The following is a 23,761-nucleotide window of genomic DNA, read 5'->3' as shown; positions in this document are numbered from 1 at the left end:
CTTGATTGCTTTCTGAAAGTATCCCAAATCAGTCAACATTCTCTTGCTTTTCTCGCAACCCGTCCGGTCAATGCTAGATTCTCAAACCCATACTCGATCGGATCCATCTCGGAAATCCACAAAGTGGCATGAATCAGCATATACTGTCTCAGTCGGCGAGCAGCCTATGCCAAAGTACATCAAGTTTTCTCGAACAGTGAATGTATTGTTTCACAGTCGGTAAACTTTTTGCTAAGGTAAATTGCATGCTCTTTTCGACAAGACGCGTCATGCTGACCCAATACACCTCGTAGACCCCTCGAAGGCCGTTAAGTACAGATTTGACAAACACTCCTTCCACAGAAAGTATCAGAATCAGAGGTTCCTGCAACTTATCCTTATTATTTTTTTAATGCCCCTTGGCAATCATTATTTCACCTGACCGTTTGATTTTTTTTCTTGAATGGGTTCCCACATGGCTGTTAGATGAGATGTGAACCATGACAGGTAGTTCAATCTTTCTAAAAAACCACGAACCTCTTTTTCTGTTTTTCCTCGGTTCAGGCATTTTTTTTTTTTTTTTTTTTTGCAGGATCAACCTCGATTCCTCTCTTATTTACAATAAACCCCCAGCAGCTTACCGGCCCGCACTCTGATAGTGCACTTATCTGAATTCAACCTCAGTCTGAATTATCCCAACTGGTCAAACGACTTGGCCAGATCTGCCAGATGCCCCTCTTCCGTTTGGGACTTTGCTATCATGTCATAGCATTGCATTCGGTTTCATGATAAATCATATCATGAAACAAAGTCACCATGGCTTTCTGCTACAGGCACTGGCATTCTGCTTTTCCAGAGGACCGTCTTCTCTCCATGGTAGCTTGTACACAACGACACTGGTATCCGATCCTGGCATATTCTGACATGACCAGGCCAAAATATCCACATGCTCTTTTAACAGGGCTACCATTCTTCTCTTGACTTGCCTCTGAGGCGGCTCCAATTTCAATTCCTTCCTGACCTCGGCGGTGCGTGGAATAACAATCTCAATCTGCTCCACAGGCGGCTGAATCACCTTCTCCTCTTGTTTTCAGCAATCTGGCCAATCCCAACAGATCACAATCTTCTTCGTCTTCTCCTTCGGCATGACAGTTTGGATTGTCGAAGTCATATGAGGTGTAACCAAATCGTTATCAACGAGATCCGGAGAATTATTTTTGAATTCGGACGAGACAAATCAAAAAAAGAGAAATGAAAACAAACATTGCCATTTTTATTTGTTTTTAAACTGCAAAAATAAATGAAAAACAGGGAACACCGCTTTTTTGACTGAAAAACATCCATTTATTTATGATGCAGAAATGCAAATTTAAACATGAGGTGGCCCTTACAATGGACCATTACGTGTCGGGCAACACATATGACTTTCATGCAGATAAAACTGAAAACAAGAAACATTACTCTTCCAGACGAGCGACAGTGATGATCTTGTTAGGCCTTCCAGTTTCCTGGTACGCACGATCTTATCCATTGATCAATCTCCCAGTCACTGTCAGTTTCTTTACCCACTGTATAGGCGTAATCCGAATCTTCAGTAATTGCACTCACCATCGTCTGACCATGCGCTGGCATGGGATTGGCATCAGCATTCAATGACAATGTAAAATTGAGGGCCTTGGAATCCACCAGGTCTTGGACTACGTGCTTAAAAGCTTTGCAGTCCTCTACACTGTGCCCGGGAGCACCCGAATGGAATTCACATTTGACATTTTCATCAAAATTGGCTGGCCTTTGATCAGGTCCCATAGGTGCCAAAGTCCTCAACTGTACCAGCCCCATATCTTTCAGCTTTTTCAATAGGAAAGAATATGTCACAGGCGGCCTGTCAAAATGCCGATCACTCATCCTCCTCCTGACTGGATATCCTACCCTCGGAGACCTCCGCTGAAATGGCCGACGCTGCTGTTGCTGTTGTGCAGGCTGATTGTCAGCAGGAATAGTTACCGCAGCGGTGTGCTGGTAGTAACGTCCCCTACCGTGTCCTCTCTGGGCGTACACAGCACTCGATTCACCCTCATCCTTGTGCTGGTCATTACCAAAAGATTTCTTCGGTCCAGACGACGAAGCGTTTCCTTGCATGTTCCCCATCTTCAGCCAGTCTTCAATCCTCCCCACCTTTTCGGCAATTACTTTCTGCCCCAAGGCGAACTCTTGCATGACATTGATCAGCTCTCCCATCTTCTCTTTCAGTTCGAGGATGTCAGCGTTGGGAGGATCCATCAGTCTGGGAGTATTGCGCCTGGTGTAATATCTGTGAGGACGGGTCGAGTGCAAAGGTACAGTTCTGCGAGCACGAGCAATGATTCCTGCAAAACAGCAAACAGGTTAATATGCATGAATGCAACGTCTATCCATATGAGGAAGATTCTGTCCTTCGATCCTGGTTTCATCGAGACAGATAACGTTTTGACATCCACATTCTGAAATTCAAGATGTCTCTCAACCAGATTCTCAATCAATAATACTCCCCATATGGCTAGACATAGGTTCGATGCAGATGAATGCAAAATGAGAATGATGCAGATGTATGCAATGCACTGGGCCATCCTCCAAGTCATCTGATCATCTGTTGTTCTGAATCACAGCCCGGATCTCTGAACCGATCATAACCATCTGAGGGAACATGTAACCACAAATCTGGCCCACGGGTTCCGAAATAAACGGAAGACAGATACATCATCATCATCATCTGACAATCTCTGAGCAGACATTCACAACCATCTGAATCGGCCCAGGGAATCCGAAATAAACGGATCCCCACTGATAAATATCTCGGCCCGGGGAATCCTGAAATAAACGGATCCCCACTGATAAATCACGGACAGCACTCCGGCGTCTCTGAAATAAACGGCCATAAATCCGACTTATAAATAGGACTCTGATCCACGGAACAAAAAGTCACCATCAACGTCACCATCTATCACCAACAGTCACCGTCTGTACCTGTTAAAATGATCATTCCCTCCCCACTCACGGGTGTCATCTAGGCCAGGGTAAAGTCGAAAGAAACGCAGCATAAATAACCTTTCGCAGAATACCATCATATACACACCCGAAGTATGTAACGATAATATCCCACCAGGGTCTGAACTGCTCGTGATATCAATGTTCCGCTAAGTGGCGTCATACCACCCGCTTCCCATGAATCACTCTATTCCTAGGTTTCCTAGATTTCACTCATAGCCTGGGTATTGGGCCTTTTACCTCGAGTAACTCCCACCCCAAAACAGAGGAACCACCTGTACAGAGGACGGCAACAACATGATAGTATGATGCATGCGGACATTAATGCAAATATATACACAGTGGTTAGAATAATAAATGCAATAAGTAACACAACAAGCAACCTATACCAATCCTAGAACGCTAGGAGAGACTCGCTTAGGGAAGATGGACCAGCACAGGTCTACATCTACCTGTCCCCAGCAGAGTCGCCAGCTGTCGCATCCTGCGAAAAATCAACCGGCGAGCCTAAAAATAAAAACACACAGAGCCGCCACTAAATGTTATTTATCCCAAGATAGGGAAAGGAAACGCTCAGAGAAACCTGGAAAGACATGGTCTCGCGACCAGAGAGAAAAGGTTCGGGAGTCGGTTACGCGAGGGGAAGGTATTAGCACCCCTCACGTCCGTCGTACTCGACGGGATCCACGTCCTAGAATAAAGAAAAGGTTGCTAAACATCACACACACACACGGAGAACGCAGGTGGGGTTAGGAGAAACGAGCTCGATAAGGTATCGCACCTTATGCCTACATATCTTGTTTGGAACAAGAATCAGAGCCACTGTAGTTCGGCTTACGCACGCCAAACAACACAAAACAATCAAACAAACAAAGGTGGCAAACATGGAGCCCGACAACCACTTGATGGAATTACGTCGGCATCCGAACCAAAACACGCACACAAGGGCAAACGTGGAGCCCGACAGCCAATCACTGGGCTTACGTCGGCATCCGAACCCAAAACACACTCAAAAGGGCAAACGTGGAGCCCGACAGCCAATCACTGGGCTTACGTCGGCATCCGAACCCGAAACACCAAACAGCACAGTCAGATAACAAGTAAACGCACGCAAAAAAGAAAAAGGTTGCCCGGAGTGGTCTCGCACGACCACCTGCCTACATACCTCGTCTGGAACGAGGATCAGGGCGATGTAGTTCCCCTGAAAGGGACTAAATTGCTAACCAGAAACCGGGGAAAGATACACAACTAGGGAGCTGAGACTCGAGCCTAATGTTGTCATGCATCGTTAACCCTAAGTTCGGTTTTCTATCCTACTTGCATAAGCAAACTAACCTAACCAGGAAAGAAGCTAGCACACAAGCATACAATCATATATCATCAAATGAGAACAGGTATCTCAAACAAGCATGTCAATCAGATATCCACATAACACGCACTATAGCCAAACAAGGGGCTCAATCAATCAGGTTTGACTGCCTAAGCAATCGTCTGTACAGGCTGTGTTTGCTCTTAACCTTGCCATTACGAGGCTAAGGTGAAGCAGATGAAAGGATGAAGTGAGGATCAGACCTCACAGCTCTTATCCCTAACCAGGGAGAGCTGACAAATGAGCATGGGTCCAGAATGGGGGAACCCTTCTATACTCGATGACTCTGACACAACAGATCTTGGGCTTTTGATCTCGATGCTACAACCATGTAATGGGAGCAAGGAGAAGACTCACTGAATAGTGGGGGACAGACTGCTTGTCCCTACCTTCCACCAATTGCCTTCTTTGAAGGACTTTTCCTGCTTGGGCTTAAAAATAAACAAACACAATCATTGCCTCTTAAGGAGGACTTCAGACATTTATTTGCCCGGCCCGGTAACAGCCGGGTCTCCAGACTACATGAAGTCAAGAAGAAGTTACCTCAATGCAAGTTGCTTAAGCAAAGCAAAGCAAAAGTTCACAAGGAACTGAGCAACTAAAGTACCTGGAAACAATCAAACTCAGTCAGTAATCAGACAGACAAACCATAAACAACAAACAGTTAACCAGTCAAACTATACAAGCTATGCACAAACAAAGCAAGCCAAAGCTCAAGCCTATGCTTCACAACCTACAAAACACAATTATGTTAGTGTACAAACATCAACAACATCAATTAAAATTGATTTGAATCATTATCCATATGCATTGCTTTTTGATCCTGAAAAATCAAGCAAACATTAGCAACTAGACCACTAGGCCAAGCCTAGGGTCCAAAAGCAAGAAAAAGGTTAAAACAGCAAGGTATCCACCATCCAACATCAAATTAACATCAAACAAGATCAAACATCATTGGTCTCATGTTTATATCATCCATCATGTTCAATTCATGCACAAAACAATCCATATGAGGTCAAATGAACCACCAAGCATACAAACAGAAGTATTGCATTCAAATCCATACCAAAACACATCCAAAAATTCTCAAATTAAATACACCTAAACAGGGGTCAATCAAGGTCTACCATGTCAAATTTGAGCTTAATTGGGCAAATGGAACCATGTCAATGAAAATCAACAAAAACAGTCACAATTTCATGCTTCAATTCACACCATCAATGCATACATCCAATTCAAAAATTCATATCTCATTGAAAACAACACATAAATGGATGAGACCAAAACAGGGAGGTCCTAACATGTGTCTAGTTCATGCATATCAAATTTCATGGCCATACAATACAATATGAGGATTTCCCAATCAATCTACCAACATGTATCACATGAGCTTGCAATTTCAATCACCAGAAATGAAAAATCAAGATTAAATTGAAAATACAGTGAAAAATCCTACAAAAATTCATCAAGCATCCTAACATGTCAACAAGTCATCATGCAAAATTTCAGCCAATTCCAACATGCATAGGTCATCCAATTAAATTCAACAAGTTGACATCAAGAGGTGTGACACAAATTGTCACACCTAAGTTCCAGAATTTGCTGCTCTCTGACCAGGTATCAAAAATTCATGAAATTTACATATAAATAATCCTCAATGAGTCAAGAACCACCACAAAAATTTTCAGCCATTTATTTTATGATATGAGTATTTCATGATCAAATTGCCAAAATGTATCAAAATGTGACATACATTAGAAAAGCCTATGCCAAATAAAATATTTGCCAAGCACAACTTTGACCAATAGGTCAAAAAAATTCTACAGTCAATGACAAAGTCAACATAAAAATCCTCACATTTTTCTGATTTTTTTCCTATTTTTTATGAATTTTTAAAGGTCACATGAATTTTTAAAAATTTAATTAAAATCTCAGTGGCATATTTGTAATTATAATTGGCGCGGGAGGGAAACATGTTATTTGAAAATTTGAACGGAAATGAAGATCTGGCAGCCTTTTGCGCAAACTCCATCGTCTTCTTCCCAACGATTTCCAGAAAACTCAAAAAACGAAGAACAACCAAACTCAATGGAAATGGACAAGCCTATAGCCGTTGGATTCGTCTCGATGTCTACAATCCGAATATGAACCTAATTCCTCCTAATTATTCCTCTATTTTCCAAATCGAAGAACTTAGGGTTTACTACCAAAACTTCGAATCCAGATTCCATGAGCTATAATCCACCATTCCTAAAACTAATCATACCACTGAACTCCACATGAAAGGAACTTTAAAACGCACATAAGCTACAAGTAAATCGTGAGATTCGAAAAGTTGCCAAACCTGGAATGGCAGCGCGCAATCGATGTTCTTCGTGTCTCTTTCCTTCAAACAGATGCGAAACAAACCTCCCTAAGTCGAATGCTATGCTCAGGTTCCACCAATTCCACTCCTAGCGCACGAATCCGCGATTCACCATGGAAGAAACTCGAAAATGCAGTCGAGATTGCAAGCTTCTCTTCTCCCAAACTCCCAAAACAGATGTTGTGGATGATGATGTGAGTTCAATACAACAAAAATCACGAAAAAAGGTTGAGAAATGATGAAGAATTTGGAGATTGAAAGTGTTGAGTTCTTGAGCAAAACTTGAGAGAATGAGAGGTTTCTAGATCCAACTTTGGAGAATGTGATTTCAGTTATGATTAGAAGAAGATTTAGTTTATATATCGTAGCTTAATCCATCACTAATCATCTTAATTAACCACATTAGCATGTTAAGTGAAATTGTCATTTTGTAAACAAGGGCAAATTTGTAATTTCCATGTACAGCTCATTGCCAGCTGTTTTGACAGCTCATGCAAACTCCAAATGACATATGTGATGTGTAGAAACTTGTTTCATGTCCATTGGTTGCTCCATTCTCAAATTCACCATGTGTATGCAAAATATCCAATTTTAGCACTTTCATTTTCCAAGCCAAAATCCAATTCACATGCCTTAGCCATGAAATGAATATTCAAACACACTTAAAATTCCATTCCTGAGGTGTTGGAAAAAGTCCCATTCAAAAATTCCAATTATTTTGACATTTGGACGATTTTGCCCCTGGTCCAATTCAGCTGTCCAGTTGAAAAGTGACTTTTTGCCTTGGCCATTTTTGGACAAATCCAATGATGCACCCTCAAAGTACATGCCAAATGGAGTTTGTGCATATAAAGAACTTGCAATTTGGACGAAGCATGTGGAAGTTATGGCCTCCTGATTACAGGTCTTTTCTGAAATTCCCTGAGCCATATCTTGCAAACCATACATTGGATTTTCAAGTTCTTGGACTTTTTGGAAAGGTGAGAACAAGATCTACAACTTTCATGTTGAACAATTTTTCATTTGAAGCTTCCTTGGACATCTGTTTTTGAGGTCAAAAACTTTCCATTTTTGGAAACTTCAGTTACAAGTCACCTTCTATTTTTGGCAGTTTTTGTCCTGACTTGATTTTCTTCATTTTTAAGCTTTGAGATGTCATTCAACACTTGTTCCAACATGAATGAAGTGTCTTCAACTCATTTCCCCCTCCAAATCCATCAGATCATGTACAGTTGACCACAATTGACTTTTCATCTGACGGATGAATCTGACAATGCACTGATCAGTTTAAGCTCCAATCTCCAACTGAAATGGCTCAAGCATGAAACCCTAACTTCAATAATCACAATATAATCCTAGAATGATCCTCAAAACCATCATGAACCCCATCTCCTGATCCAGCCCTGATTGGCCCAATGCAACTGATTAGGGTTGACCAGTGGTCAAAACCCTAATCTCAAGGAATCTTCTTCAATCTTCTGATGACATCCAATCATGATGATGATGATGTATCATTGCAATCAAGATGAAGACCAACATCCATTGGAGAATCATGAAACCCTAATTCACAGCCCAATCCTCAGATGGCCATGATCAATCAATAAACCCTAGGCTTGCACTTTCTGACTTTCTCACCTTCTGACCAAGACTTGGGGAGAATGGCTTGCAGAATGTATCCACATGTTATGCAATATGAAATGCCTAATGCCCTAAAATGATATGTATAATGATAATGCTAGTCCCAAGAGAGGAGGGCAAATTTTGAGGTGTTACAGCGACCTAGCACTCTTACTTTGTTCTTTCACTATTTAGAAAGCCAAACTTCTACTCGGGGGGTCATTATTAATATTCTCGGGAACTGGAAAACTTGAGTATTACGTGCGAGAGATATGATCTTTGATAAGACACCTTTATTTTCATATTTCCAGAACATAAGTCTAGGAAGAACTATAGTCATTTTCACTCACTACACCAAAAACTGGAATAGACAGCGCACCTTAGAGGGCGCTTTATTACAAAAGCGCTCTCTAAAGTGAAGCGAAAAATAAGGAGCAATAGACAGCACACTTTAGAGGGAGCTTTTGTAATAAAGCGCCCTCTAAGGTGAAGCGAAAAAATAAGGAGGAGATAGAGGGACAATAATACATGGCGCTTTTTAGAAAGCGCCCTCTAAGGTTATCCTTAGAGGGCGCTTTTACTAAAGCGCTGTTATAAGTCCATGTGCATTTCCAGCTTATAAAGCGCTTCTGGAAAGCCTTAGAGAGCGCTTCCATAAGCGCCCTCTTAGGCCCCCTTTAGAGGGCGCTTTTTTTCCACAAGCGTCCTCTAAGGTGAAACGAAAAAATAAGGAGGAGATAGAGGGACAACAATACATGGCGCTTTTTAGAAAGCGCCCTCTAAGGTTACCCTTAGAGGGCGCTTTTAATAAAACGTTGTTATAAGTCCATGTGCATTTCCAGCTTATAAAGCGCTTCTGGAAAGCCTTAGAGAGCGCTTCCATAGGCGCCCTCTTAGGCCCCCTTTAGAGGGCGCTTTTTTTCCACAAGCGCCCTCTAATGTCCCCTTTAGTAAACATTAAAATTATAACATACTGCGCGTTTTGTTATTTCACTATCTGTTATTTTCGTTCTTTTTCACGTTAGGGTTCTAAGGCGTTTTCCTTCCACCTCTGTTAGATCTACATTATTACTGCACGTTTCCTCCTTCTACCAATCAAAGGTACACGCTTTGCCCAATTTCTGTTTTATGTTATTGCTTTGTTTTAGCTTTGCCCAATTTCTGTTTTATGTTATTGTTGTCTATGCTACGTTTGTTTCGACCATGATAGCGCATGCAATAGGAAATTGACGGTTGGTTTTTAGTGACCATGATAGCGCATGCAATGGGACTACATTACCCAATAGTTAGGGTTATACGACCTATGAACATATGATTTTGTGTCAACACCAGTATCATTAGAAACCTAGGTCCGAATGTGTTTGAACTCTTCTGAAATTGTTTTTTGTTTATTCTAATTAGTAATGGATAATACATGGATGTCTTCCAATCGATTGTCGAGAGAGTACAAGAATGGGGTATCAGAATTCGTTAAGTTTGCCGTTGCGCACGCCGAAGACCCCAGTAGAATGCTATGTCCTTGCTTGGGTTGTTGTTATGGGAAACGGGTTGACGCAGTTCAGTTGACATCGCATCTAATGAGGCATGGAATTGATCGAAGTTATACATGTTGGAATTTGCATGGTGAGAAAAGTAACGAGAATGTTGAACCGGGGGATAGTACGACCTATGCCTCAAACTATAGTGGCGCAGATACATACGATTGTGATCGAGTTGAAGAGATTGCAGAAGCACTTGAAGGAGATCTTAAGGATTGTCCCGAAATGTTTGAGAGGTTGGTAAGTGATGCAGAGAAACCTTTGTATGATGGTTGCACTAAATTCACAAGATTGTCTGCGGTATTAAAGTTGTACAACTTAAAGGCGGGCAATGGATGGTCGGATAAAAGTTTCACAAAGTTATTAGCCCTTTTGAAAGATATGCTTCCTGAGGATAATGTTCTTCCCAATCGAACATATGAGACCAAAAAGATGTTGTGCTCTATTGGCATGAGCTATGATAAGATACATGCATGTCCAAACGATTGCGTTTTGTTTCGAAATGAGTATGTATCGTTAAATGAGTGTCCTAAATGCGGTGTCTCGCGATATAAGAACAAGTTGTCTCCAGCAAAAGTCTTGTGGTATTTTCCTGTTATTCCGAGATTTAGACGCATGTTTCGTAGTGAAACCGATTCAAGACACTTGACCTGGCATGCAGATGAAAGAATTATAGATGGAAAGTATCGACATCCGGCAGATTCACCACAGTGGTTGAAAATTGATAATGATTATCCTGAATTTGGAGAAGAATCAAGAAACCTTCGCTTGGCATTATCTACTGATGGAATGAACCCACACGGTATCCAGAGTATCTCACACAGTACATGGCCTGTGATTATTATGATTTATAACCTACCTCCATGGCTATGTATGAAGCGTAAGTACATGATGTTGTCTATGTTGATTTCTGGACCTAAACAACCAGGGAATGACATAGACGTGTACTTGAAGCCCTTAATCGAAGATTTAAAGATTTTGTGGGAGACCGGTGTGGAGGTTTATGATGGATATAGGAAAGAAAGTTTCAACTTGAGGGCGATGTTGTTTGGCACAATTAATGATTTTCCAGCATACGAAAATCTATCAGGGTATAGCATAAAAGGTCAATGTGCGTGTCCTATTTGTGAAGATAAAACAGATTGGAAGCGCTTGGAGTTTGGTCAGAAGAATGTCTTTCTCGGTCATCGGAGATTCTTAAATTCAAATCATCACTACCGTGGATGGAGAAAGGCGTTCAATGGAGAGACAGAACAAGGCAGAGCTCCACCTATATTGACGGGTGATCAAATTTTTGAAAAGGTGAAAGATTTGGATACTCAGTTTGGCAAGCCTTTTGCCCACACACTTGTCAAAAGTGGGTGGAAGAAGAGGTCAGTTTTTTTTGAATTGCCATATTGGAAGTCCTTATATGTGAGACATTTTCTTGATGTTATGCATATTGAGAAAAATGTATTTGAAAGTGTTATTGGCACGTTACTCAATATACAAGGAAAGTCTAAGGATGGCCTTAAGGCAAGAAAGGACTTGATAGCGATGGGAATAAGAACTGAATTAGGACCCTTGAAGAAAGGAAAACGAACATATCTACCTCCTGCTGCTTATACTCTATCTAGAAAGGAGAAAAAAACATTGTGTAAGTTTCTAAGTGAAGTTAAAGTTCCAGAAGGATACTCTTCAGATATTAGAAGACTTGTGTCTATGAAAGACCTCAAGTTAAAGAGTTTAAAGACCCATGATTGCCATGTTATAATGGAACATTTTCTCCCAATAGGTATACGTTCTATTCTTCCAGAAAAAGTAAGAAGCTCTATAACTAAGTTGTGTTCTTTCTTCAAGTCAATTTGCAGTAAGGTGATCAATCCTGCGATCTTACCAATGTTGCAAAAAGAAATCGTTATTACTTTGTGTGAGCTTGAAATGTTTTTTCCTCCATCATTTTTTGACATAATGGTACATCTAGTTGTTCATCTTGTGAAAGAGACACAATTGTGTGGACCAGCTTATATGAGATGGATGTACCCTGTTGAACGTTATATGAAAATATTAAAAGGGTACGTGAAGAACCGAAGTCGACCAGAAGGTTGTATGGTTGAAAGATACATTGTTGAAGAAGCGATTGAGTTTTGTACTGAATATTTGTCTAATGTTCAGTCAATCGGACTCCCCAAGTCTCAGCTTGTCGAAAAGAAAGAAGGAAAAAATCTAATTGGAAATAAAATCGTGGCAGTATCAAGGGTCGAACGGGATCAAGTGCATTTGTATGTTCTGCACAATGAGAATGAGGTTGAGCCGTATGTTGAAATTCACAAGGATGTTCTCCGAGGTTTAAATCCCAATAGAAATGAAAATTGGATAGTACGAGAGCACAATCGATGTTTTATACCTTGGTTTAAGGATCATATTTATTCAAAGTATTATTCAGATCCCGCTTCAATAACAGAAAGGTTGAGATGCTTAGCATATGGTCCAAGTTTCCATGTTTTTTCTTATAGCGCATACGCGATTAATGGATACACATTTTATACCAAAGAACAAGATGATAAAAGTACTATGCAGAATAGTGGTATCACCGTGGTAGCTGAAGCAATGCACATATCAAGTGTGAAGGACTTAAACCCCAAATTTGCAAATCTGTCGTATTTTGGTGTTATCGAGCGCATTTGGGTGTTTGATTATGAGAAGTTTTAGATTCCTATATTTGGTTGCAAGTGGGTTGAAAATAATAACGGCATTCGAATGGATAAGTCGGGATTTTTGCAAGTGGATCTTAATAGGGTGGGATACAAAGATGAGTCTTTTATTCTAGCCTCTCAAGCTAGACAAGTGTTCTATGTCAATGATCCGAAAAGTACGAAATGGTCTATAGTTCTTTTTTCCAACAAAGTAATTGATGAAAACACTGGAGATCAAGGTGATATTGATGTTGAGATTGAATCGTTTACCAGAAATGATCAAGATGAGAATATTATATCAAATGATTCATATATTAGAAATGATCATAATGAGGGTATTTGGATCAATCCAACCGTCCGTGTTGTTAAGAGACATGTAGAACATATTCCAACCAAGAAAAGAAAGAGAACTTAGTGAAAAAGGTACAGGTCAAATGATTTTAATTGTTTTCTTTATTACAGGTAAAATGACTTTTATGATTTTAATTGTTTTTACATTTGTCATCTGATTTTAATTGTTTTCTTTATTACAGGTAAAATGGCTATTATGAAATCAATCATTCGTGCAAGGGGCAAGGGATACTCGAAAGTATCAATTGATATTTGTTTAGATGGAGATGTTCCATTGTCGTCAAGCCTCATTTGCGTAGATGATGATGCTGGATATTTGAAAGTATCCCTCTACGACAATGGAACATGTCCATCTAAACAAATATCAATTCTATCTTCAAAAGATAAGAGACCAAAAATATAAGGGGATTACGCAGCAAATCGAGTCAGTTGCATAAAAAAAAAAGGTATAAACCCAATTATATGATATTTATGCATAGAAAATGTTAATTCTTGATCTTATACATCACCTAACTAATTTTATGATATTTTAGGTTCATGCTATTGATATTGAACAAAAAGAGGTTGTTGCTAAGAAGACTGCTGCTAGCAAAAAAAACATACATCTCAGAGATGCTTTTGCTACTTAGTTTTATTTCTTTTTAAGTTATGAATTGGTTGTATATTTAGAATCTTTAGAAGTTAAACAATTATATATCAGTGGATTGTTGTATATGTATGGATTGTTGTATATAAGGCTTGTTGAATGCAATGTGTGAAAAAGGGCTTCAAATTATACAGTTTTGGGTGTACTTTCAATATACAGGTTGTCTAAAATAAATAAAAAAATATAGCGCTTTTTAAAAAAAATAAATTAAATAACCACCCACTTTAGAGGGCGCTTCCCAAAATAAGCGCCCTCTAAACCCTTTAAATTTCCACTTTAGAGGGCGCTTTCCAGTAAAAGCGCCCTCTAAACCCTTAAAAGTTTCCACTTTAGAGGGCGCTTTCCAGTAAAAGCGCCCTCTAAACCCTTAAAAGTTTCCACTTTAGAGGGCGCTTTCCTGTAAAAGCGCCCTCTAAACCCTTAAAAGTTTCCACTTTAGAGGGCGCTTTCCAGTAAAAGCGCCCTCTAAACCCTTAAATGTTTCCACTTTAGAGGGCGCTTTCTGTAAAAAGCGCCCTCTAAAGTGGCCCTTAAAGGGCTTAAAGAGCCACTTTAGACAGCGCTTTCACCAGGATAAAAAGCGCTGTCTTTACCTATGCCAGCGCCAGATTAGAGGGCACTTTAAAGCGCTGTTATAGGCCAAAAAAAAAGCGCCCTCTTTTCCCTCTTTTGGCGTAGTGACTTGGATCTTTTTTTATCCTTCTTCTCGAGTGGTTATCTTTTTCTCTTTTGACATTTTGCTATCCTGTATTCGAGAAAGTTAATGCAATATGGCTAAAAAATCACGGAAGATTGTAAAAGGAAACCAAAAGAATTCAACATCTCCACAAAAATATTCTTTATATTCTTACACCATGTCTATTTTTGCCAAGGAGGGCAACGTAGATGATGTTTTTCTCGAAGTGGGGTGATAACTCCCAATGTGTGAGGTATTATAGAATTTAACACTTGATTTTATCTTTTTATTAAGTAATTTACTAGGTTAATTTTAGTGCACTTTTGTTGTTTTTAAGTAAGTTGTGAAGAGAAAAATATGTGCTCTCATTTGTGAGTTTTTATGTGTTTGTGACATGTGTAGGGATGAACTATGATAATTCCTGGCACGACATAACTAGAACACCGTCTTAACCCCAATTTTAAGTGGAGAGCATGATGAAATGGAGGTTACAAAGAAATGATATTCATAGTTTTAGGGCATACATCAACTAGAAATTTGGAGTGCATTTGAGTCAAAAAAGAAAAGAGATAAGATCAAGGCACTAGAAGACAAAAGAATGCATAATAGTATAACCATAGCATAGTGCAACTTGTCTCTCTATAGCGTAGGACTGCTGCAAGGCACCGCCGTTGTTTCCTTGCATCACTAACCTGCCACTCGATGCTTTGTCCCCCACATGTTGTTTGTAACTTTCTCAACAACGGTACAAAAAAGGAGAATTGGAGGGAAAACTTCTAATTATTATGGGCCAGACGTAATGAATATTAAAAGGCTCGTGATCCAATACTCCATCAAAGACCTAGATAAATTTGACTGTAAAATGACCTCTTGGAGGAATGAAGGAGATTCAGACTCATAGAGAAACACTTGGTAGAGATTTGTGTGAAAGTAAGTTAAATCAGAGTGAAGAATTTCTCGTCCCTTAATCTTGAGTAGAAGCTACCAGTATCTGGCGTGACATAACTTGTCTCTTGCTGATTTAAAATTTTAAGAAGACGAAGAAGTTGCTCTTAGGTTTTCATTTCTTTTTCAATACGTGTTTAAGAATTTTTAGCTTAATATCCAATATTGATGTATGTACCGAGTTCATCAAGAGATAAACTAATTTATGTTGAGCAATGTGAAGTTAATATAAAGTAGTATTTTGTGTTATGTGATGTGGTAATAATGTTTTATTTTATCATGCACTTTATTGTCATAAATTTGATTCCTTGGTTGAATATCTTAGGAAAAGATAAAACTTGTTGTTGTGACTGAAAATTGTAAGAGAAGAATCACTAGATTATCTACTTTAGGAATAAAAAGCTATAATCATAAAGGAAATTTGAAATGAACCTAGACATGCATTAAAGTCAAATGTGAGGCTTAGAAATTCATCCCTTGCTTTATTGCATATGTTTAAGATGTTATAGGAATACACCTTAATATCACATTATGACCTCATCTGACACAATATAACACATCATATAAACACAATAGATAAGTTACATTAATTGTTTATTGCCCAACATTTTCTCCATTACTGATTTCACTTATTTAAACCAAAGTTATTTATGCTACCGTTTACTTTAAAACTGAAATCGTGATAACCATCAATTATTGTTATTTTTGCTCATGCTCATTCAACAAACTTAATTGTGCAAATCAATCTAAGTTATTTCCACTCCCCGTGGGTTCGAAATCCTTAATAATCTATAAATTTCTACTTTTAAAGAACATGTACACTTGCATGTGACACCACACATTTTCAAGCAATAATTTTTTGGCGCCGTTGTTGGGGAGTCTATCAAATAACATTTTAATTTTGTATAAAACACTGCTTTTTGTTTGTGAAAAGAGCTTTTGAGCTTCTGACATTTTCTGTAATCCGGTGACGCGATCAGTGTTCATTTATGCATGCGCATGTTGCCAAATTTTAGTATATATGGGAGATCTTTAGCCAGAAACAACACTCAGATTGTTAAGTATATTTCAAGCTACTTGTCACTTTCTAGTAAGTCTTCCACCTGCTCTTGTTTTAGGTAACTTTGAGTGATACTTTGAAGAGGAAATATTTGAAGAGGGATGAGTCATGTAAGGCAATGACATTATTGGAATTGCCAATGATAGGGCAAGAAACATAAGGGAATATGTTGTGTTTGATCCCAATACCATGAATACAGAGATTATAAGACCACATATCACAATGATACAATTTGAATTCAAGCCTACGATGTTTCAAATGTTACAAGAAATTCAAGCCCATGATGTTTCAAATATTACAAGCAATAGGAAAATATTCGGGGGCTTCCGATGAAGATACACATTTGCACTTGAGGCAATTCTTAGAAGTAGCTAGCAATTTCAAAATACCTGGAATTTCTGACGATGCGTTTAGACTCAGGCTCTTTCCATACTCTCAAAGGGTTAGAGCCAAGAGCTGGTTGAACTCTCTAGAGCCAAATTCCATAGCCACATGGAATGCCTTAGCTGAAAAAATGAGCAAAGTATTTTCCTCTTGTCCAAAATGTTAAGATGAGAAATTAAATTACTTCATTTATAAAAGGAGATGATGAGTCATTATTTGATGCTTGGGAAAAATTTAAAGAGACGTTGAGGCAATGTCCCCACCACAAGATAGCAATGTGTATTCAATTAGAAACATTCTACAATGGATTGGTTTCATCCTCATGAAATATGATGGATGCATCCCCTGGTGGATCTAAGTTAGAACACACAAGTATGGCTTCATCTATGCATCAAATGAACTAAGTATGGTTAAATAGAGGCAACCTATCAATACCTCAAAGTATCATGAATGATCCATTGACCATCCATTGATAGATTTGAAGTATTGAAGGTTTTATCAACCATAGAAACCAAAGTCCATGACCAAATAGGCTTTGTCAACCATCATCAATAAAGGCATGAAAAGCCAATAAAAGAGGTCAAAATAAAATACATAAAATTTGGAATAAAATAAAAGGGAAAAAAAATAATCAAGGTGTGTTTGGAAAATATTTTGATTAAAAGTGATATAAATGGTGAAATAAATAAAATGAAAATGAAAGAAAATCAGAAAAAATAAGAAAATGAATGAAAAAAAAAGAAAAAGGGAGAGAAAAATAAACATGGGTGCGCTAGGCGTTGAACCCCTGGGCGAAGCGCCTTATAGTGTTAGCTAACGCGTTCAAAAAATAAAATAATAAGACTCAACTAAAAATAAAACACACGCGCTGAACAACCAATGAGAACCAGATAAGGGATATTTTTGAATTCAAAACATGCGCGAGCCAACAGACACAAAGGTCGTCTTCAACCTTCAACCATTGAAATTCAATTTCTACAACTCGTGTTTTTAGAAGGAACCAATCATAGATTCAACTCCCATACACCTCATCATTGTCTTCTCCATACTCGTGACTCATTGATTGGCTCTGAGTGTGGAGTATTTATCAAGAACTCTGAAATGAAACTTGACCTAAAACTAAAATTAAATGATGAGTATGAAGTAATCAAGGTTTATACCATGGGGTTTAACATCAGAGAGGAAAAACGAGTAAGATGATAACTTGTTTGAGTGAAAATGCTAAGTGCAACTTCCTGGTCAGAATCAATTTCATTTGGTAGCTCCGACGAGTATGGATAGCTCAGGGAAGGTGATTTTAACTGGTTTTAGTGTTTCGGAAAGCTTGAGGGAGGTTCTGTGAAGGTTTCTGGGTGGTTAACTTAGGTTGAAATAGCTCAAAACTTGGAAACCGAAAATATGTTTTGGGAGGTGAAGTGTGGTTTCGAAGCAAGGTTTTCTTGGCTTGAAAAGATTGGTTATATCATGGGACACCTTCCCCTATTTATAGGGAAGATGTTGGGATTATTTGGAGGGAGAATGGAGGAGGTTTATTAGGAAAATGGTGAAGGTAGAAACATGCTCAAAAGTGAAACTTGGTAGACAAGGGTGACTGTGTCTGACCTGGTAATTTGTCTCCGTTCAGTCTGTTTTGCATCTACATGATTTAGGTGATGTAGGGGAGCTTCAATTAGAGATGTTATCCCTCTGGCTTTTATCCATTTTGGGAAAAACTTGCTTTTTGCACATAACTCGGGTTTTCCTCCATGTGACCTATTTTCACTCAAGTTAACTTGTAAACATGTCATGTAATGCTTTGTAACATGTTTTGGGTCAAATGGGATCATAACACAAGAGTTTAATGACTTGATGCATCAATCTGTAAAATCTTCCTAAATATGGTATGATGTGTGTTAGAACAAGATTTGGTTCTGCATTTATACCTTGAGTTTTAATAATAACAATATAATATTTGTGTGAGAAAAAATTTGGTACCCTAATGGTTTATTATTGTGTAGCTTTAACAACCAGTTCAGATTCTGAATATATGATGTGAAACATCATCAATTTCTAAACCATGTGTTATAAATCCGCTTCTGCGCAAGTTATTAGAAGTTCTGAAAGACGTCAATATTGTTGTTGCAATGTTCTTTCTACTTCTGAGGTATTTCACTCATCAGAAGCTTATGAGGAAAACACTGTGTTATTGCTGCAATGTTCTCTCAGTCCGGGCTTCTGGATGTAAGTCTAATCACCAAACTTCTGAAGAATGGCAAACTTCTGTAGTTGTGTTATGAAGCTGAAGATTCAGAAGATCTCAAGCCAGACGATTGAAGTTATCAAGGTTCTGACTGAGGATTCTGAAGACTTTAAAGATTCTAAAGATAGTGAAGACCTCAAGCCAGACTAGTGACAATGTCAAGGTTCTGACCAAAGGTTCTAAAGTTTCTGAATCTAGTTCTCTAGTTCTTCATTTCATGCTTCATCAACTTTCATCAGAAGTCAATAAATTTGTAGATAAGATCAAAATAGGGACGTGATCAAATAGTACATGGTAGAAAATGAAAAACATTTCCACTACCTGATTTTGTGGACAAGGATAGCACTATACATCACACATATCACTGCTTTTGTGGGAGAAATGATGTACTCGGTATCATTCCTTTCCTATCCAACAGTGGACAACCGCTCAAATGCGCTTTACCCAATTTACCCTTCAACGGTCTTATGCTCATGCTATATAAACAAGACTTGGAGACTTGAAGAAAAACCAACCTGTTACGCAAATATTTTTGACAAGTTATTTTCTTTGTGAAAAGCTATCATTATTTTGTATATAGTTTTTCTTTAAGTGTTTGCTATTTATTTGTGTAAAATTTACTTGTATAGAAGCATCTTGTAACACACAAAATATTATTCAAACTCTTTGTTTGATTCCATAAGGAGGTTCTCCTTAAGAAGACAAAGAAGGTTGTTCTTTGCGAGTCCTTAAGGAGACTAAGGTTTAGTTGGATCCTTGAGAAGAAAAAGAAGGTTATTCTTTGTGTTTGTTGTAATCTATTTATTATAGTGGATTAAGTCCTTGCGTATAAGGAAAAATTACCTTGGCGGATGGACTGGATTAGCTTTGACTTCGAGCGAACCAGGATAAAAATACTTGTGTTTTTATCTCTTTGTTATTAACTTGTTAGTGGTGTTTTTGTTTTGGCTAAAGATTTTTCTTGTAAAACCTAATTCAAACCCTCCCTTTCTTATGTTTTTCACACCTTCAATTGACATCAGAGCTCCAGTGATGATTGTGATAATAGTTTTATCAACACTTCATAGTGTTCAGTACCGACCCAGTTGTGTGAAAAATAATGGTTGCTGCTAACGTTGTTAATAATAATGATAGAGATCATTACATTGAAAACCCACCTATTTTTGATGGTGAGAAATTTGACTACTGGAAAGACAGAATATAAAGTTTCTTTCTTGGTTACGATGTTGATCTCTGGGATCTCATAGTAGATGGCTATGTTCACCCAGTAAATGCTTAAGGAAATACTTTAGCAAGAAGTGATATGTTTGATCAATAGAAGAAAGACTTCAAAAATCATCATAAGGCCATAACCATATTTCTTAATTCTATCTCTTATGCGGAGTATGAGAAGATAACAAATAGGATTCTGCCAAATCTATCTTTGACTCTCTGAGAATGACTAATGAGGGAAACACTCAAGTAAAGGAGACAAAGGCCTTGGCCTTAATCCAGAAATATGAGGCTTTCAAAATGGAAGATGATGAAAAAGTTGAGACTATGTTCTCAAGGTTTCAGATGCTTTTCGCAAGACTTAAAGTTCTGGACAAAGGGTACTCTACAGCTGATCACGTCAAGAAAATTATCAAAAGTTTTCCCCAAAAATGGAGACCTCTGGTAACTTCCTTGAAGCTGGCAAAGGATCTCAACAACATCAATCTTGAAGAACTTGTTAGTTCTTTAAGAAGTCGTGAGATTGATCTAGAAGAAGATGAACCTTCGAAGCAAGGTAAATTTGTTGCTCTAAAATCTAAGCCTGAGAAGACAAGAGCCTATTAGGTTGAGGAAGAATCAGAAGGATCTGATGAAGACTCAGATGATGATGATGAGTTGTCTCTAATCTATAAGAGAGTCAACATACTCTGGAAACACGAGTAAATCGGTCAAGGGAAGTTCAAGGGAGTCAGAAGGACTGTTGGTCGCTTTGATTATTCATCTGGACAAAAGAAGCAAGCTTCCAGAAAAGAAGTTATTTGCTTCAAGTGCAAGGAGTTAGGCCACTACAAAAATGACTGTCCTAAGATGAAGAAGGACAGAAGGCCCAAGAATAACTTCTCTAAAGTCAAGAAGGGATTGATCGCTACCTGGGATGACTCAGAATCTGAAGAAGAAGACTCTAACGAAGAAAAAGCAAATGTTGCACTGATGGAAACCACAGAGGATCCTATAAGCTCTGAAGAACCAGAAGATAAGGTATTATCATAATCAGAATTTGAATTTGATTCTTAAGAGGTATTTTCTAACCTATCTCGTTCTGATATTGAATCATGTCTTTTTGAAAATGCTGGAAAAGTACCAGAGTCTTCAGAGTAAATACAAGGACCTTAAACAAGTCCAAGTAATTACTTGTGAAACTCAAAAAGAGCTTGAGAAAGATATTTCCTCTTTAAATGAAAAAGTATTTTATTTAGAAAGTATTAACTCAACTTTGAAAAGAAAAACTTCAAAACTAGAGGAGGAAATAATTTTAGAAGCATCTGATACTGATTGCATCATCAGATATGACATAGCATTCCAGTACTTTCTGGCTAAAAGCATAGATAGAAGCAAAATGGATTCCTTAATAAAGGGAGTTAGTGGTAACGGCAGGAAAGGTTTGAGTTGTACATAATCTATAAAACCCGACAAAAGTCAGAAGGTCAAATCAAAACCTCTTTATGTGCATTTCGTGCCTACTAGCACTGAGCTTGATAGTTCTGCACAGACACAAAAGCATACTAAGGATAAGAACTCCATTCTAAAAACTAAGTATCATGCACAAATTGAAGGAGAATTGCCATCCAAGGCGCAACAGAACTAAAAAATTTCTCCATTTAGTGATCCTTACGAATGGGCATGATCAGTGATAGAATCGTTACCTCTTGTGGCGATCACAAACGTTGAACGATGACAACGTCTCTACTCAGTCCACACGAACGGATTCCTTCAGTCTCAGTGCTAGCTGCTATGAATGAAGGCTTTGAGTGAGAGAAAGAGAGAGGGAAACGAAATTCCAATTAGAGTTACAATGCTTCTACCCAAGGGTGCTATTTATAGAACCACTTGTGTGGGCTTCAAGCTAAAAAGCCCACTTAAGTGTATTTTGGCCCATATCTCATAATATGCCAAAATCACTTAAGTATTTGGTACCTTACCATATTTCGTATTCTACTTAAGTACATCGTACCTTACGATGTTCCTTAGTTACTCTATCTCTCATCAATCCGTCCTTTGTGTGTGACCCTGTAGGTTTTCGCGACGTTGGCAGTTATGTTAAATCACACATTTAACATAATAAACAGTGAGCGGTATCTAGCAACACATCACTGCTACCCAAGTCACGAAACTGTCATGTGATCTGACAAATCCTTATGTGATAATAATTATGTGTATAATTACCCTTTTGCCCTTATGTCTATATTGAACACAAGACATAGACCGTGTCATCTTTGTCCAGTTCAATATTGGGCCCATAGACATTTATCCTATTACGCAGGATGGACAAATTCCATCTAGGTCACTCATGTCCCTCAGCATGCTTTGTGGAGTACTCATCAACTATCTTTATGGTTATCCAGTTACGGACAATGTTGGGTCATCAATAAAGCACTCGACTCTACATCTAGGATCCATAGTGGTTTCAGGTAGAAGAGTGGTATACACTATTATTACCATGAGAATAACTTATGACATTTTGCATAACATTCTATATAGTATTCTCATAGCGGGTCAATCTAGTATAAATATTACTCTTAATATTCATACCTATGTTTAAGACTTGATAACTCTTTATCCATGATCCATGAGATGTGATCATCAGTCTACAAACATAATAGTCTTAATGCTTTAATGTTATCCCACTTCACAATAAAGCTCGACTACAGATACCTTAAGAATAGTGTCCTTATGTTTAATGTGATCTCATTATTAAGTCATACTTGATACATTAAACGGACTATCTATTCCAGGGACTTTATTAAACAAACATAATAAAGAAAAAACCTTTTATTATTAATAAATAATTCGATACAAGTACCAAAAGTATTGGCCTCTAGGGCTTACACCAACAATCTCCCACTAGCACTAGAGCCAATCAGGCATACCCCTAATGCTCATTGCTCTAGTATGGCCATCATTCAGATGGTCATCAAACTCTAGGCTTAAATACTCACCACCTCGATCTGATCGAAGAGTTTTAATATTCTTACCTAGTTTGTTTTGTACTTCATTCTTGAATTCCTTGAACTTTTCAAAGGACTCTGATTTGTGTTTCATTAAATACACATAACCATATTTATTGAAATCATCAGTGAATGTGATGAAGTACTGAAAACCTCCTCTGGCTGGTATGTTCAGTGGTCCACATACATCAGTATGTATGAGGGCCAAAAGATCATTAGCTCTTTCACCTTTTCCTGTGAATGGAGACTTTGTCATCTTTCCAATTAAACAAGATCTACATGTCTCATATGATTCATAATCAAAAGAGTCCAAGAGTCCATCTTTATGGAGTTTGGAAATGCGTTTCTCATTTATGTGGCCTAATCGACAATGCCAAAGGTAAGTTGGATTTAACTCATAAGGTTTCATCCTTTTAGTATTAATGTTATAAATAGGCATTTCAAGATCAAGGACATATAGTCCATTGTTCATTTGTGCAGTAACATAAAATATATCATTCAAATAAATTGAGCAACAATTGTTCTTTATTATAAATGAAAAACCAAACTTGTCTAAACAAGAAACGGAAATAATATTCCTGCTAATTGCAGGTACATAATAACAGTTCTCTTACTGAATTATTAAACCACTAGGTATAGTCAATACATAAGTTCCTACGGCTAAAGCAGCAACCTTTGCTCCATTGCCAACTCG

The 23,761-nt window shown here is 38.2% G+C and overlaps 1 non-coding gene across 1 annotated transcript; it reads right to left on the bottom strand.

Annotated features, from left to right (window-relative positions):
* Positions 1–16,793: 16,793 nt before the first annotated feature.
* LOC127116754 (small nucleolar RNA R71) lies at positions 16,794–16,900 on the bottom strand. The gene has a single exon (XR_007801545.1). It is a non-coding gene; the product is annotated as a small nucleolar RNA R71 (small nucleolar RNA).
* Positions 16,901–23,761: the final 6,861 nt, after the last annotated feature.

This window comes from Lathyrus oleraceus, chromosome 1 (assembly GCF_024323335.1).
Source record: "Lathyrus oleraceus cultivar Zhongwan6 chromosome 1, CAAS_Psat_ZW6_1.0, whole genome shotgun sequence".
NCBI classification, from domain to species: Eukaryota; Viridiplantae; Streptophyta; class Magnoliopsida; order Fabales; family Fabaceae; genus Lathyrus; species Lathyrus oleraceus.
The sequence above is the reverse complement of the archived record's forward strand: the minus strand, read 5'-3'. Positions and strand labels throughout refer to the sequence as shown.